Source organism: Epargyreus clarus, unplaced genomic scaffold (assembly GCF_041222505.1).
Source record: "Epargyreus clarus isolate Ecla_fem2 unplaced genomic scaffold, WU_Ecla_fem_2.2 ptg000033l, whole genome shotgun sequence".
In the NCBI taxonomy this organism is placed as follows: domain Eukaryota; kingdom Metazoa; phylum Arthropoda; class Insecta; order Lepidoptera; family Hesperiidae; genus Epargyreus; species Epargyreus clarus.
Window position 1 is genome coordinate 2814424 of NW_027332238.1, and position 19582 is coordinate 2834005.

The 19582-nt window shown below is 38.3% G+C and overlaps 1 protein-coding gene across 2 annotated transcripts in view; it reads left to right on the plus strand.

The window, feature by feature from the left end:
* The window catches only part of orb2 (cytoplasmic polyadenylation element-binding protein orb2), a 73891-nt gene that overhangs the window by 34814 nt on the left and 19495 nt on the right, over nucleotides 1-19582 (plus strand). The window lies entirely within an intron of this gene.

Here is a 19582-nt window from a genome sequence, read left to right on the forward strand (position 1 = left end):
CCCAGAGCGCTATGACATGGGGCTATTAAAAAAAGGTGCAAAAAGAGCTCTCCTTTTGCATCTTTTTTGAAGCACGCCCGCTCTTGCAATATCGTTTTATTTATTTATATATTTATTGTAAAAGTAACACAAAGTTATATTACTATAGGGCAGACTTAATGCCTAATGGCATTCTCTACCAGTCAACCCTTGGTGATCTTTTGTAATAGAAGTGAGTGTGGTAAGGGAGAGCGCTATAACATGGGACTCTTCAAAAAAGGTGCAAAAAGAGCTCTTCTCCAAAGCCGGCGATGCATTAGCGACTCCTCTGGTGTTGCAATGTCCCTAGACGTTGACTACTTTCCATCATATAGCACTTCAGCTTTATCGTTAGACTCAAATATATAAAAAAATGTGATAAATTTTTGGTTAAAGATGGATTGTGGAAGAATATATTTTATTTTTGGAATCTCTTAGCGATTTAATACTTGTGACTACGCTCAAGCCACATCCAGTATCTTTATAAATCGACCACGCTTATGTAATGGCATTGTGTCTTCTACACACATGTACATACATACATACATACATACATATATATATGATGGTTGTAGCCTTGTGAAGAAATAGGACTATTTCTCTAGCTTATTTTTAAGGAGTCCTCTGTGATTCCGGAGACTACCGCCACACCTATTTCTATTACAACAGCAGTGTAGCGCTGCTGTGTTCTGGTTTGAAGTGTGGTAAGAGACATACTTGTCCGAGGCGTTCCAGCTTAGTCCTCAGGGGTAGCAGCGCATCATACACCGACACGTGGGACTGCTTTGCGATAGACATAGGTGTGGCGATGGTACCACCTCAATTTAAATATTCCTACTGGCTCTACCATTTTTCATGCTCTCTATCTGACCATAGGTTGTTACCCCTGAGGACTAAGTTGAAACGCTTCGTATAAATCTCTCTTTCCATACCCTGCAACAAAACACAGCAGCGCTTAACACTGCTGTTATAACAGAAATAGGTGTAGCGGTGGTGCCCGGAGTCGAACCACAGAAGGTTCTAGCACCTTAAAACATTTTTTAATAATATACGAGTAGCAGACGAGCATGCAGTCCATCTGAAGCAAAGTAGCTTCTGCCGCCCAAGGATATCTGCATCAACCCTGGATAAGATTAGATTCCTACCTGAGGTCGGCCACAGCGTTGCTATACCTGAGGACTAACTTGAACCGCCTCGTATATTTTACCAAACTTCAAACCAGAACACAGCAGCGCTACACTGCTGTTATAACAGAAATAGGTGTGGCGGTGGTGCCGTCGAACCACAGAGGGTTTTACTTTTAAACCTTTTAGGTAAATGCTAAATTGACTGTATTTGTAGTATATCTACAACACAGCTACTTGCTATAGTCAACAAAGTCACCTTGTAAACTGAATTGTTAAATTAGTCATATATTACTGTTTTAGTTAGTTTAGTTCAGTGTGACTAACTTAGTGTAGAGTACTGAAGGTAGTGTGAATTTGATTTTTATAATATAGGAGTAGCAGACGAGCATGCAGTCCACCTGATGGTAAGCTACTGCCGTATGGACATCTGTAATCAATAAGAGGAATAGATTCCTACCTAAGTTTGGCTTAGATGCGTCGCTACCCTTGAAGACTAAGCTGGAACGCCTCGGAAAAGTGTCTCCCTTACCACACCCTTCAAACCAGAACACAGCAGCGCTTAACACTGCTGTTATAACAGAAATAGGTGTGACGGTGGTGCCGCTGGAGTCGAACCACAAAGGGTTCTACCATCTTCGGCAACGTTATATATATTTAAGGTTTACACTTTTTCAAAGCATTGGTGGTGGTTCAAATCCTAAGCACGCACCTCTGATTTTTCAAAGTTATGTGCGTATTAGAAATTAATTATCACATGCTTAAACGGTGGAGGAAAACATCGTGAGGAAACCTACATACCTGAGAGATCAATAAAAAAAATCTCAAAGGTATGTGAAGTCTACCAATACGCACTTGGCCAGCGCGGTGGACTATGGCCTAATCCTTCTCATTCTGAGAGGAGACCCGTGCGCAGCAGTGGGACAGTAATAGACACTAAACGATGCCTTATTCGTGAGCTTTTCGATAACTGCAGTGACTGCATTGCAGAACCTATAATTACCTGCAGTGCAGACAACTGCATTTGTAGTTAGATTTCGAAAACGAATTATAAATGCTAGAATATTTAAAGCGCTGTAAACGCTGAGGGGACCTATTGGTTCTATTTGGTATAGTCCGCGCCAAACTGCTAGTCCGCTCTGAAGTTGCGAGCAGGTGTAGTCATACAATTTTCTATGGCGACGCGATTCATTTCTATATTCAGAGCGGACTAGTAGTTTGAAGGTGGTAGAACCCTTTGTAGTTCGACTCCGGCGGCACCACCACACTTATTTCTGCCTAATAACAGCAGTGTTAAGCGCTGCTGTGTTCCGGTTTGAAGGGTGTGGTAAGGGACACATACTTTTCCGAGGCGTTCCAGCTTAGTCCTCAGGGGTAGCGGCGCATCTGTGGCCGACCTCATGTAGGAATATCTAACCCTATCTGGGGTTGATGATAGATGTCCTTGGGCGGCAGTAGCCACTTACCATCAGGTGGACTGCATGCTCGTCTGCTACTCCTGTATTATAAAAATAACTGACTATACCACCACACCTAAGTATGTCTATCGTGCAGCAGTTCAGCGTGTCGGTGTGTGTGACTGATTTACATATGAGGAGCGGCTTAGTGCACACGTGGCACATGTGATCGGCTTCAGGTAGAACCTGCTCTATATGGAGTTGTACAGATGTACATACAGTGACTTACCATCAGGTGGACTGCTTGTCTTCTATTACTTACATAAGATTATTAAATAATATATAAATTAGTACTATATACTTATTTATGAAAAAATACGAGTACCTTCAATAGTGACTCTACCAATCATAGATTAGTAAAGATACTTCGCCGCCTTGAAATTGAATGAAGCCACAAACGGCTTATTAGTAAGTTCTTTTTTTTAATTCTTGACAAATAAAAACATTTTTAGAGATTATTTACGAATAAATAACTAATACTGCGTAATTTACTTAATAAATAAATAATTATTTCAAATATTTTAGGGACGTTTTAGCACGGAGACGTGGCAAAACTTTTTTACGCAACTATTTCAATTCTCAAAACTGGGTACATTTTCTTGTTAGGAGTGAGTAATCTTTACTAATCTAGGTCTGAAAGGAGACCCGTGCCCAACTGTGGGACAGTAATGGGTTGATAATTATGTTCGATCTTTTTTCATCTAAACATGGTTTCGTTCCATCTTCGTTCGAAAGGTACCTAATTACGCAAGAACTATAAACAACACAAAACAAACGCTTCACATCTGACATTTTCAATTTGGCTTACTTCGTGAAAATGTTAAAAATAACTTAATACTGAACTATACCTTCATACCTCGTGACTTACCTACGAACAACATTACCAATTTAAAATAACCCCAAGCCACTTGTAATGCTTGTAAAATGACCTACTTTTCAATTTGGCAGCGTTATCCTAGACAAGTTGGGATGCTAACTTAAGTAGGTCACCAGTTACGAACGCCTTGGGTGGAGGAGATGTGTATCTAAATTGGTCGGTTAATCTATATAATCACGAAGCGCATCGTTAGTGGATAATCAAGCGATTAAAGTGCTAGATTTTGGAATTAGTCATTTTCATTAAATAGTTTTTGTAGTGCCTAATCGTTTTCTATAGCGTCAATTCTGATAAAAGTACTTTTTTATTTATTGTACTAGGTTCTAATATAGTTTTTTCAGGATAATTGCGACCAATGGTGATCTCCCTACCTAAATACTTTATCAAAAAGCTTTTATTTCAGGCCAGTAATACTTAATTATTTAAAATTTCGGTTCTTGAGTACTTATTTCGGTGGAATATGACAATGATACCAATATTTCTGTTGTAGCTTTACGAATTTCTTTATAATTTTAACTGTGACTGTATTGGAACTGTACTTGTAAAACGCATTGAAATATAAATTTGATTATGACGCTGTTCTAAAGAATAGGAGGTTGTAACCTTCAAACAAATTAGATGCATTTTGTAAGCCGCTAGATCAACGCTAGCTATAAACGCTTGTATCCGTCAGTAGCAAAACGCGCGCGAAGGGAGCGCATGTGTCACGCGTATCTTTTTAAAAATCAACTATTTTCGAAACACTCTGCCGCGTTCCTTCTATTAATAAAAAAAACTTCAGCCAGTGCAGTGACCTTTTCAGTGTGCTTGTTTGTTTATTTTTTTATCTGTGAAACGGTGGAAAATTTGGAAACGGTAAAATTAAAAACTAATTAGGATATTACGAAATTTGTTGATCATTTATTTGAAGTTAATTTTTTTCATGAAATATAACCTATGTTGCAATGTAGTTGAAGTCACAGGCATAGACAATACAAAGTTTCAATGTCGTTGATACCTGTGTAGAAATAATTGTTTGAAATTCTATTTCAGTTGTGACCCAATTACGGGCAGTAGTTTGCCTTGGTTACATAATATAAAAAGTCAGGGTTTTAAATGATGCTCAAGGTGCAATATTTTAGCGGCGACGTGAGGAATCCTTATTTCGTAACTATGTATATAGACTCTGTTTTATCTGTACCGATTGTTTATGAAAAACAAATATCTCGTACTTATCTGTAACGTTATTTTTATGTGTTTTTTATTTTTAATAACTGCAAATTTCATGCACAAATAAGTCAATAATAATATAATTAAATTTTCAATTGACTGAAAATTTAAAACTGATTTAAATGCTGAATATCTTTAAATTTAAATATCTACATTTATTGACGTAAATTTAAATAAATATTCCATTTAATTCATAATGATTTGCAAGAAAATATGCATTTTAATGTCAATTAAATACATTTTAAATTATAATATAAAACCAATTACACACTGCGTATTATTCAGTTTAATGACCAGCAATTATTGTTTATTGTCATAAAGTACTTTTATTATAATTTATATGCAAATAAAAATAAATAAAATATAACAATAGTCTTTCAAAGTTAAATACGCAATGGTAATTAATTTAATTTGGAAAGTTTTAATTTGTAATTTGATTTAAAATTTTGTTAGTGTCCAGTATCAGAGTCCTGAATCATGTTAATCGGTCCGGTAGTATTCCATTTATGAATTTGAATATTTGCTTTTTATAATAAAGGAGTAGCAAACGAGCATCCAGTCCACCTGATAGTAAGCTACTACCGTCCATGGACATCGGTAATCAACTCCAGATAAGTTCCCTACTCGAGGTCGGCCACTTGCGCCGCTACCCGTAGGATTAAGCTGAAATGCCTCGGAAAAGTATGTCTCCACCACATCCTTCAAACCAGAACACACAACACACAGAACATGTTATAAACATGTTATAAAAGAAATAGGTGTGGTGGTGGTGCCGCTGAAGTCGAACCACAGGGGGTTCCACTACCTTAGAATGCTTATCAAATCAAATCAATACTCTTATTGTACCCAATAAAAGAAGATACATATAAAAATAAACAACTAATTTAAAAGACAATACAAAAGGCGGTCTTATCGCTATTCAGCGATCTCTTCCAGACAACCTTTAGGTGAGGAGTTATAGTAGGGATGAATAGAAAAATAGGTAGGGTTCAAATAATAATAATAAATATAATTATAGGACTAAGATAGCATAAACATGTTGGAATAAATAAAATATAGCATACACTTAGCACCAGTAAAAGAAGGAGACTAAAATAGAATGGGAGAGATGATTGAAAAATAAAATAGCAAAGGAAAATAATAATAATAATATTAAAAAATAAAAATAAAAAAAATAAAGAAGAAGTAATTATTAAAACCAGAGTTATAGTTGTAAGTAATGAGATTTAACCAGATTTTTAAATGCTTAGTTAGTCTTTAAGAACACCGAATATTACACATTTATTTATTTATTTAAAATTTATTGCATCACCTCTAAAAAGAAATGTACAAAAGGGCAAACATAATGCCTGATGGCATTCTCTACCAGTCAACCCTGGGTAGATGTAGAGAATTTGGAGCAGGTGTCACAAAGCAACAAAAGAAAAAAACGACAAACAATAATGGAAACAGCAGATATTATAAATATGTATTAGGAGTAAGAAAAAATACATATTAAAATGATTTTTACTTTTACATTTTATTTTTAAATTTACTATCAATAAAGTGATAAAATCACTTATAATTAGGTTAGCTCTAGCGAACTTTAATTGGGTAGGGACGATGCGCCCCGGGCCCCCAATCCTGAGGGCCCCCAAACACAGTTGCAAAAAAAATGTCGCCACAACCAAACAATCTGTGTTATGTGTATTAATCGGAGGGCCTCTATGCAACTTTCCGCCCCGGATCGACCGAGGAACCACTGCTATACCTAGGTCTATCGTGTAGCAGTTCAGCGTGTCGGTGTGCGGTGGACTGCATGCTCGTCTGCTACTCCTAATTATAAAGCTGGTCACAGATGTCCGTACGGCATTGACCACTTACCATCAGATATAGCGAAAAGATAAAGCGAAAAACGTCGAGAAATAGCGGTTTCTTGTATGGCGAACCCCATTTGTTTTCAACCATTATGCATCCTCTGTCAAAATTTTAAGTGTCTACCTATTGCGGTTCCAGAGATAGAGCCCTGTGACAGACGGATAGGCAGCGAAGTCTTAGTAATAGGGTTCCGCTTTTACCCTTTGGGACCCTATGGGACCCTTAAAATGGTGATCAATTGTAAATTCCACACTAGTTATAATAAAGATTAGGACAGATGTCAGAGCAGCACCACACTGCGAAGTGTTGCGTCATTTATTGACGTTTCAGCGCAATATGGCAGAATGGGCAAATGCATGCGATGCGCCTGTCATGTTCACTGACCTTCATGAGTTTGTTAGTGTTCGTCAATTTTTGATGTGTGTGTGTCAGGGGCACCATTGGCCATAATAATGTTGCTAGGTTGTCAAAATTACCTAATAAGTGGGAAATTTTAACAACTTTCATTATGTCCTTTGACTCATATATATATATAATAACTAGCTGACCCGGCAAACATTTTTATCATATAAATATAAAATGTTAAGGGTGAACAACTCTCATCACTTAGGGGTATGAAAAATAGATAGTAGGCGATTCTCAGACCTACTGAATATGCATATAAAACAGGCTTTACAGCTAAGACCTCAGGGGTAGCAGCGCATCTATGGCCGACCTCAGGTAGGAATATCTAATCCTAAGGGGTTGATTACAGTCCATGGGCGGCAGTAGCCACTTACCATTAAGTACACTTCATACTCGCCTGCTACTATATTATAAAAAAAAATAACATAAATAATTCGGTCGTACGACCAAAATAACCTTGATCAGACAAAATGAACATTATTTGATAAAATATTCAATTAAAACTGCGAATATGTTAATTAATTATTATATTTATAATAATTATAGTTATTAAGTGCTAGCTAATTGTCCAATTAGTCTTAACTTGTATTCTATACTTTGAAGAAATTCTACGAATTCTTGAATGGCTGTTTTATTGCCTAAATAATAATTGTGCTTACACAATCTTTGTATTTGGTATGCTTATTTATAGTATACTATCAACATTAAGAAATATAATCAACTAGTAGTGCCCGCGGTTTCGCCCGCGTTTAAAAGAAAATAATATAACATACTAACATATATAAAACTGTAAATAGGTATAGAATATAATACCTTCAACTTTGCTAAAGATCATCACTTGATCAAATGCATAGTTTACGATTCAATCCTTACTAATATCGATTAAAATAATCGATGTTTTGGGTTTAAAGATCGATTCTCCGATTAATCGATCTTAGATCGCCATCCCTAGTTCCCGTGGGATTTCTGGGATAAAAACTATCCTATGTCCTTTCTCGGGTCAGACTACCTTTGTACAAAATTTCATTAAAATCGGTTCAGTGGTTTAGGCGTGAAGAAGAGACAACCAGACAGACAGACAGAGTTACTTTCGGATTTATAATATTAGTAAGGATTATATTTGAATAGTAATATAATAATCATATTTTGTAAGGTGGCAGAGTCAGAATGGTTTAACAGGGAAGATATAGTCCGCGAAAAACTGCTAGTCCGCTCTGAATATAGTAATGAATCGCGTCGCCATAGCAAATTGTATGCCTACACCTGCTCGCAACAATTTCAGAGCGGACTAGCGGTTTGGCGCGGACAATACATATGAAAGACCGACCAAATTGAGTTGGTTGTGCAACCCATTGTCCGTCAGACCTTGACACGGCAAGCAAGGTGAATGAAATAGTTGACAAAAAAATAAACCTTTAATAAGGCCATTGGTTAAACAAAGATTGTGTGTGACAGCACGGTGTTAGGAAACTTATTAAAGTATTTTTGCTAAAATAATAAAAAAGCCGCTTAATTTTTTTTATTAATTATAATATGTTCGAGAAATAATTCATAGAAAAGTTTATCATTTTCGGTTTAATTAATAATAACAGAAAGTATTTACAATTATAATTAAATTTACAGAAAATTAAAAAATAATAAATTAAACTATAAATATAAAATAACTTATTTACAAAATTTACATATATACAAAAATGAAAAACAAGAATATAAAAACAAAAATAATAACATATAATATAAAAACAAAAACCCGACAAATAATTAAGTAAAACGGGAATTAATGTAACCTATATCACTCCTATAATTTAGACGAATTCAACGACACGCCATGGTAAATATGTTAAATTCTGTCTAGCCGTTTGGGCTGGTCGCTACAAATAACAAGACATAATATACGTCAATACAAACGCCTATTTGCGACTTCTGCTATTTGTATTAATATTTCTATTTGTATTTGTATTAATATTGTAACAATAGACGTAAATTATAGTGAAAGTTTCAACTATCATCATTCTCCGGTTCAAAAGATAGAGCCTACTGACAGACGGACAGACAGCGGAGGCTTAGTTATAGGGTTCCGTTTTTATCCTTTGGATACATACATTAGTAAAGATTACTCACTCCTAACAAGAAAATGTACCCAGTTTTGAGAATTGAAATAGTTGCGTAAAAAAGTTTTGCCAAATCTCCGTGCTAAAATGTCCCTAAAATATTTGAAATAATTATTTATTTAGTATGTAAATTACGCAGTATTAGTTATTTATTAGTAAATTTTCCCTAAATATGTTTTTATTTGTCAAGAATTCAAAAAAAGAACTTACTAATAAGCCGTTTAAGGCTTCATTCAATTTCAAGGCGGCGAAGTATCTTTACTAATCTATGTTTGGATACGGAACCCTAAAAAAAATATTAATAGAAATTACGCATTATTAGGTGATAAATTTACTCTTTTAAAAATACGCTTAAATAAAATAGAAAAAATAAAAATACGCTTTATAATATGCTTTATAACTAATTTGGTAACTGCATAGTTTTCGCAGTTTTACCTAATTGCGGAGGGTAATGTTATTCGAGCGTATGTATGTATGTCTCATTGTTTGTCACGCTGCAGCACAAACGGCTTGACGGATTAACATATGAGGTGTCGTTGGATTCGTCTAAATTATAAGAGTCACATAGGCTATATATTAAACAGTCTTATTTTTATTTTATAATAATTTCTAGTTCTAGAAGTTTTCCCTTACGTACAATCTAAATATATATAACTCAAAGGTGACTGACTGACATAGTGATCTATCAACGCACAGCCCAAACCACTGGACGGATCGGGCTGAAATTTGGCATGCAGGTAGATGTTATGACGTAGGCATCCGCTAAGAAAGGATTTTGATCAATTCTACCCCCAAGGGGATAAAATAGGGGATGAAATTATTACTTCATAACGCGAGCGAAGCCGCGGGCAAAAGCTCGTTATAATATAAAATAATTGTTTAAATGTGTAAAAATAGTTAAAATAGCGTATAGTGGATCGGAGTAGCAAACGTACCACAATGGGAATAAGAGAACAATGAGAATTGCGCGCAAAAACATGACCTTGTGTTACGTAATGGTAGTGATGGGGGATTCGTTTATCGGTAATAGTGATGTATAGTTATCGTTAAACTACTAGTCCGCTCTGAAGTTGTTGTGAGCAGGTGTAGTCATACAATTTGCTATGGCGACGCGATTTATTTCTATATTCAGAGCGGACTAGCAGTTTAACGCGGACTATAGCATGCCATTCAAAGTCATTTCTTATCATCCACAAATAAAAGTAGAATATTACCAGAGGCTATACATGCGTAGGTACTCAAGGAATCCCTGTAGCTCCGGGAGTAGAATAGGACTACGGTATCACCTGCCTGTCGTAATAGGCAACTAAAAGGGGGCTTCCGGGGCTGCGGGCGGCAAGAGTGGGAGCTCGAACCGCCTGTCAGCGACCCCGGGAAGGACGGCGGTATGTGGTGTCGCATACCGTTGTACACACCAGACGGTGTGGCGAGCGACAATCTCACCTGGGCGGAGCCCGACGGGGCAATGCGCTAAGAGGACTCCGGTTGCGTTCCTTTGGAGATCCCGGAGTCCTCTACGCAGCGCCGAGGACGGCCACCGGGGGGGGGGGGGGGGGTTTTAGTGCGGTAAAAGTATTACCCGGCGTCACTCCCATGTCGGGTACCTTTTGAAGGTTCCCCCTCGTAAAAAAAGTACTCAAGGAATAATGGCAGTTGGACCTCCGAAGTCTCACCACATTTTCTACCACATTTTAAATTAAACATTTTTAATTGAATATATATATTTATATATTCAATTAAAAATGTTTTATATTTCTATACTATCTAATTTTTTTTGGGAAATTATTTTGACAGTTTCATCATATTTGGGTAATAATTTCGGACTTGAAACTTCGTTGACGAAAGTAAACCTTCTGATTCTTGAAGCTGATACATCAACAGTATAGATAACATCTATTACATAGGCCATAACATTGAGTATGTAAATAAATAGACGTTTTATATATAATATAGGAGTAGCAGACGAGCATGCAGTCCATAACGGTTACAGTTAAATGGCTACTGCCGCAAATGGGCATCTAATCAATCCCAGCTAAAATTAGATTCCTAACTGAGGTCGGTCACAGATGCGCCGTTATCCCTGAGGGCTAAGCTGGAACGCCTCGGAAAAGTATGTCTCCCTTACCCCACTTCAAACCAGAACACAGCAGCGCTACACTGCTGTTATAACAGAAATAGGTGTGGCGGTGGTGCCGGAGTCGAACCACAGAGGGTTCAACCATCTTAAGAGATGATCATTCTTAAAATGAGTGCGCACGTAAAATCTAGAAATATATGTGTAATCCCCCATTATACATTAGCAATCTATTTGTTTCTTTCTCTGTGGTTAAACCAATCAACCTGCATATCAGATTAAACGTGGTTTGAATATTAATTAAAGATTTTGTAAGTATACAAAGTTGGTAACTAATGTAACCGAATTTCAAAACTAAGCGTTATATAGAACTCTGTGTTTCGACGTTGGCACCACCGTCACACCTATTTCTGTTATAACAGCAGTGTAGCGCTGCTGTGTTCTGGTTTGCAGTGTGGTAAGAGACATACTTATCCGAGGCGTTTTAGTTTAGTCCTCAGGGGTACCGGCGCATCTGTGGCCGAACTCAGGTGGGAATCTAATTCTATCTGGGGTTGATTACAGATGTCCGTGCGGCAGTAGCCAATTACCATCAGGTCGATATATAATAATACTAGCTGACCCGGCAAACCTTGTGTTGCCATATAAATAAAAAAATGTTAGGGGTGAACAAGCCTTATCACTTAGGGGTATGAAAAATATATAGTAGCCGATTCTCGGACCTACTGAATATGCTTATAAAATTTGGTGAAAATCGGTAAAGCCGTTTCGGAGGAGTACGGTAACTAACATTGTGACGCGAGCTATTTATTTATAAAATTTGTCTGAACGGGGATCAAACCCAGACAACTGCGTGCGGGTTTTTTAAGGTTATACCTCATAAATTTATTATTTAACCGTTTGTCTGACCGGGGATCGAACCCGGGACCCTGCACTGCACCCAGGTTTTCATTTCGGATTACATCATCCACGTACACGACAGATAAAGATTAATAACTGATCTAGGTTAAGGTTAATTAGCAATCTCGTACGTGAGTGTAATTGGAATATGTCATCAACTTATGTAATGGTTATGATTGAAGGTAGAAGATATGGTTCGACTTCGGCACCACCGTCACACTTTTGTTTATAATATAGGAGTAGCAGACGAGCATGCAGTCCACCTGATGGTAAGCTACTGCCGTATGCACATCTGTAGTCAACCCCAGATAGGATTAGATATTCCTACCGGAGGTCGGTCACAGATGCGCCGCTACCCCTGAGGATTACGCTGGAACGCCTCGGAAAAGTATGTCTCCCTTACCACACTCAAACCAGAATATTATGAGGCAGAAATAGGTGTTGCGGTGGTGCCGCCGGAGTCGAACCACAAAGGGTTCTACTACCAAATTTCCTATTTCTGTTATAACAGCAGTGTTAAGCGCTGCTGTTTGGTTTTGAGGTAAGGGAGGCATACTTATCCGAGGCGTTCCAGCTTAGTCCTCAGGGGTCTAAACATCTGTGGCCGACCTCAGGTAGGACAAATCTTATCTGGGGTTGACTACAGATGTCCATACGGCAGTAGCCGCTTACTATCAGGTGGACTGTATTCTCGTTTATTACTTCTATATTATAAAACACTTTATAATATAGAAGTACTCGTAATAAGCTTCTGCTAAATCTTTGGTAGGCAAATCATTAAAATTAAAATTCCACATTTAATGGTTAACTTAAATTTTTCGTTTTCGTGTGACGATTCTCTTTGTTCTATGTTTTTTTTAAATATTTATACCTTTTTTTCGTTTACGAGGGGGAAACCTTCAAAAGGTACACGGTGCTGTGGGAGCAAAACAGAGTTATGTGGGATTCTTACCGCACTAAAACCCCCCCGGTGGCCGTCCTCAGCGTTGCCAAGAGGACTCCGGGATCTCCTACGGAACGCAACCGGAGTCCTCTGAACGCGTTGTCCCTTCGGGCTCCTCCTAGGTGAGCTTCAGGACTCACCACACCGTCTAGTGTTTACGACGGTATCGCCGGAGTTGCTTGCTGGATGGCTCGACCTCCCAATTTTGCCGCCCGCAACCCCGGAAACTCCCTTTTAGTCGCCTCTTACGACAGGCAGGGGATACCGTAGCCCTATTCTAGTCCCGGGACTACAGGGACTATATATTTATACCTAACGATAAGGCAGACGGGCTACTTGGTGGAAAGCTAGCTTTACCTTTACCTTAGTGGACCTTTGCCTATTTACATTTGCAACACCACAGGAGTCGCCAATGCATCGACTTAAGGAGAGCTCTTTTTGCACTCCTCTTAAAGAAACCCATGTCATAGCGCTCAAAGAATATCTCAGGAGGAAGTTCATTCCACATTTTACAAGTACGCGGCAAAAATGATGCACGGTCATCCGTCTGACTTTAGGTGGCCATTTCAACCTGGAGCTCTAGATTTCTCTAAAATGGCCCTGGAGCAAGAAATCCTGTCAAGGGTGTCTAATCAAGTCACTAATGGTAACCCATCCATCTCCCTCCTAACGATGCTTAACTTTATAAATCTGTTAGGATTTATATACTGTAGATATTCTAGAAAAAATCATGTTTTTTATTGTTAGAAAATAAATTACCGTTTCCAAATTTTCGCTTACAAAAATCAAAATTGTTTGCAGTGATTCTGTTTTGAGATGTCAGTTTAACTAATTTTGTGATTGTGTTAAAAATTAGTGTTAAAATGATCAATGAACATATGGTGACCAGTATACCTTATTACGGTAAGTTTAGTTTGTAAGTTTTGTGGAACACAAGGCGTTCCAAGTTAGTCTTTAAGGTTGCTACCTGTCTGTGGACTACCTGAGGTAAGACTACTATTTTACTTGGGGTAGAGATTAAATATATGACGGAAGCGGATCCCTATAGTTAGATTTTGATAAAAAATCTAACACTTATTTTATTAAATGGTATTTAAATATCCTTATTAATGCTATAAATACTAAAATAACTTTGTTTCTTTGTTTATTGCACCTTCACGCCTTAACTACATAACCGATTGTCATGAAATTTTGTACACACGTTGTCAGGGGTCCAGAAAAGGACATAGGGTAGCTTTCATCCCAAAAACTGATCCCGAGGGATAAATAAAAAAACTACTGTCATAACCTTCAAAAGGTAGTTATTCAATAAAATCAATTACTATTACGTATTTGTCCCATAAATGTCTGATTATGTATAACTAGCTGACCCGGCAAACGTGATGCCATATAAATAAAAAAATGTTAAGGGTGAACAACCCTTATCACTTAGGGGTATGAAAAATAGATAGTAGCCGATTCTCAGACCTACTGAATATGCATATAAATATGGTGAAAATCGGTAAAGCCGTACGGTAACTAACATTGTGACACGAGAATTTTATGTAAAAGACATAACCACACCTAAATTTGTAGGCTTTTACGCATGCGCCATTGCCATGACAACCGCAAAATGGCCGCCGTTGCCATGGTAACCGGTATATAGGCCAACAAGGCGACCTATATAACTTTGGGCAAACATTTACTCTTAATTTTATAAAATAGACACTTTAGATAGAAATATTATTGTTTGAAGGTGGTAGAACTCTTTGTGGTTCGACTCCTGCAGCACTACCACACCTATTTCTGTTATAACAGCAGTGTAGCGCTGCTGTGTTCTGGCTTGAAGTGTGGTAAGAGACATACTTTTACGAGGCATTCCAACTTAGTCCTCAGGGGGTAGCGACGCATCTGTGACCGACCTCATGAAGAATGTTATCTTATCTGGGGTTGATTATAGATGTCCATACGACAGTTATTTATCATCAGGTGGACTGCATGCTCGTCTGCTACTCCTATATTATAAAAAGTTGGTTAAAACATTAAACCCATAAACATTTGAGCTCTATGATGCTCTATGGTACCTACGTCACTCGTTTCCCCCGCCAATTATCTAATCAGGGCCGTCCGGCGTACGTAACACCAACAGACTGACATACAGTTCCAAATTATATATATCTAATGTATACGTACGTCCGTACGTAACGTATAACGTTTTGAAGGTGGTAGAACCCTTTGTGGTTCACCGGCGGCACCACCGCCACACCTATTTCTACCTAAACAGCAGTGTAGTGCTGCTGTGTTCCGGTTTGAAGGGTGTGGTAAGGGAGACAGACTTTTCCGAGGCGTTTCAGCTTAGTCCTCAGTTGTAGCGGCGCATCTGTGGCCGACCTTAGGTAGGAATATCTAATCCTATCTGAGGTTGATTACAAATATCCGTACGGCAGTAGCCCCTTACCGTCACTTGGACTGCATGCTCGTCTGCTACTCCTAAATTATAATATATATATATATATATATATATATATATATATATATATATATATATATATATATATATATATATATATATATACTATATATATATATATATACGGCACATATTTTATAGGTTTTTCATTTCTAAAAGAAAAAATTGACATACTTAATTGAAAATGAGCCTTTTCCTTTAGTTTGTCATATATCATTACTTCCTAACATTTGATCCTTACACTTGACACTATCCGATTGTGATAAAACAGGTGTCTATTTTTTTTCAAAATGAACTCGTTCGATTCCCGGCTATCAAATACTAATGATGCAATTTTAATTTTCATCCAAGTCGATCTCCTAACTCCTTTTAGCATTTTTCGTTTACGATGACGAAATTTTTGAAAAAGTAGGGAGCGACACGGGGTCATGTGGGATTTTACCGCACTAAAACAGTAAGCTGTGAAGATGACTCCGGGATCTCCAAAGGCAATCGGAGTCCTCTCAGCGCGTTGCCCCGTCGGGCTCCGCCCAGGCATACCGCTTGCCACACCCTCTGGTGTGCTCAACGGCATGCGACTACAAATACCGCCGTTCTCCCCTGGGTCGCTGGCCGGGCAGTTCGAGCTACTCTTGCTGCTCGCAACCCCAGAAGCCCCCTTTAGTCGCCTCTTACGACAGGCAGGGGAAACCGTAGTCCTATTTTAGTCCCGGAACTACAGGGACAAACTGAAAACCTATGTTACATCTAACGGGAGTGCTAAATAGATAGACATATAACGTTATATTCCATCGGTATGACCTAGAACACCTAGATTAAATTGGACCTAAAGAGGCGTATCTGAATGGATGGTCTAGATTTCTAAACTATTCTGATCTTGAAGCCAAATAGCTGTGAAATTAATCACATTATGGAATAATAAAGCGTTATTGGTAGCAGAACCATTCTTATTATTTTCTTTTATAATATAAGAGTAGCAGACGAGCATGCAGTCCACCTGATGGTAAGCTACTGCTGTATGTACATCTGTAATCAACCCCAGATTAGATTAGCTTCATGTAGGCAGTGATAGCCTAGTGGTTAAGAAACTCGGCCTCTCGATCGAGGGTTCCGAGATATAAATGCCAGGCACGCACCTCTGATTTTTCAAAATTATGTGCGTATTAGCAATAAATTATCACTTGCTTAAACGGTGCAGGAAAACGTCGTGAGGAAACCTGCATACCTGAGAGATTAATAAAACAAAAATCTCAAAGGTATGCGAAGTCTACCAATATGCCACTTGGCTAGCACGGCGGACTATGGCCTAATCCTTCTCATTCTGAAAGGAAACCCGTGCCCAGCAGTGGGACAATAATGGGTTGATGATGAAAATTAGATTCCTACCTGAGGTGGCCCACAAATGCGCCGCTATCCCTGAGTACTAAGCTGTTATACTTCAAACCAGAACACAGCAGCGTTACACTGCTGTTATAACAGAAATAGGTGTGGCGGTGGTGCCGTCGGAGTCGAACCAGAGAGGGTTCTATCACCTTCAAGGTTGCATGTTAGCTAGTTTCATAACTATAAATATATTTACCAATAGATTCAGTAACTGATTGAGTTAAGTGTAGTGGCATTGATAGCACGGTTCCGGGATCTATTTCCGGCAGGGGCACGTAATATAAACCTATCAATCATTTTTTTATAACACGGTTGCCCTCCGGAATGTTTTTCGAACGTTTGTATGTATGTATGTATGTATGTATGTATGTATGTAAGTAAGTATATATGTATGTGTCATTCTTTGTCACGCTGCAGCACAAACGGCTTGACGGATTAACATATGAGGTGTCGTTGGATTCGTCTAATGTGGGAGTGACAATATAGTTTAAATTTACCTTATTAATTATGTTTAAGCTGTCTGCTTTTTGTTTTTATAATATTCATAGTCAGTGGCTTCTGTCCATGGGCGTCTATAATCAACCCCAGATTAGACTACAGTCCTAACAGAAGTCAGCAACCGTAAAGACTAAATAGGAGCGCCTCGTATCTCCCTTACCACACTTCAAACCAGAACACAGCAGCGCTACACTGCTGTTATAACAGAAATAGGTGTGGCGGTGGTGCCAGCGTCGAACCACAAAGGGTTCTACTTTAAAACCCTTTTCACTACACAATTGATCGAAAACAATTAATTATTTACTGTAGTAACAATCAATAAGTATTAATTATTTATCCGTCCTTGATTTTAAATCGATTTAAATGTTATTATCATTATATATTCTGTTCATATTATATGTTGTTTTCAAGGAAATATGACATATTTTTTCTATCTTTTACACTTAAACTTTCTTTCTTTTTTACGATTGTAGCAGACGAGCATGCAGTCTACCTGGTGGTCATCTGTAATCAACCCCTGATAAGAATTCCTACCTAAGGTCGGCCACAGATGCGCCGCTACCCCTGAGGACTAAGCTGGAACGCCTCGGATAAGTATGTCTCATACCACACTTCAAACCAGAACACAGCGGCGCTACACTGCTGTTATAACAGAAATAGGTGTGGCGGTGGTACTGCCAAGGTCCTTTACGTTTAGTTAATGGTTGAAAGAATATCCATCGAATTTTGCGCGCGAAAAATCACACCCCACTGTATATTTTCAGACATTTTCCATTTTATTGCGTATTTGCTTAAGCTTGTCTTCCAGACGTCTATACGACTCTCGTTAAATGGATTTTCTAAACAGACATACAACATATATACCTATATAAAGACATCAGATGTTTTGAAGAACCCTCTGTGGTTCGACTCCGTCACCGCCGCACCTATTTCTGTTATAACAGCAGTGTAGCGCTGCTGTGTTCTGGTTTGAAGTGTGGTGAGAGACATACTTTTCCGAGGCGTTCCTTAGTCCTCAGGGGTAGCGGCGCATCTGTGGCCGACCTTAGGTAGGAATCTAATCTTATCTGGGGTTGATTACAGATGTCCATACGGCAGTGACTTACCATCAGATGGACTGCATGCTCGTCCGCTACAATCGTAAAAAAGAAAGAAAGTTTAAGTGTAAAAGATAGAAAAAATCTAAATATATAAAACTCAAAGGTGACTGACATAGTGATCTATCAACGCATAGCCTGAACCACTGGACGGATCGGGCTGAAATTTGGCATGTAGGTACATGTTATGACGTAGGCCTCCGCTAAGAAAGGATTTTGATCAATTCTACCCCCAAGGGGATAAAATAGGGGATGAAAATATTACTTCGTAACGCGAGGGGAGCCGCGGGCAAAAGCTCGTATGTCATATATCCTTGAACGCTGTAAAACAGAATATATAATGATAATTGCATTTAAATCGATTTAAAAGCAAGGACGGATAAATAACTAATGCTTATTGATTGTTACTGCAGTAAATAATTAATTGTTTTCGATCAATTGTGTAGTGGAAAGGGGTTTAAAGTAAAACCCTTTGTGGTTCGACTCCGGCACCACCGCCACACCTATTTCTGTTATAACAGCAGTGTAGCGCTGCTGTGTTCTGGTTTGAAGTGTGGTAAGGGAGATGCGGGGCGCTCCAATTTAGTCAGGGTTGCTGACTTCTGTTAACACTCTAATCTTATCTGGGGTTGATTATAGATGTCCATGGACAGAATCCACTGACTATGGTGGACTGTATGCTCGACTGCTGCTCCTAGGTTCATTATCATCATCAACCCATTACTGTCCCACTGCTGGGCACAGGTGTTCTCATAATGAGAAGGATTAGGCCATAGTCCACCGCGCTGGACAAGTGCGTATTGATAGACTTCACATATGTTTGAGTTTTTTTTTTATAAATTTCTCAGGTATGCGAGTTTCCTCACGATGTTTTCCTTCACCGTTTAGCAAGTGATAATTAATTTCTACGCACATAAATCAGAGGTGTGTGCCTGGAATTTGAACCTCGGACCCCTCGATCGAGAGGCCGAGTTTCTTAACCACTAGGCTATCACTGCTCCTAGGTTATAAAAACATTATAAAACCTATTCCTAGGCGTTTAAAATTTTAGATATTTTAGTCCGCTTCACACTGACACCATCTCAAATTGATTGACATTTGACATATACGTACTTCATAACTTGTTACTAATATGCTAATCCTTACTAATATTATAAATCCGAAAGTAACTCTGTCTGTC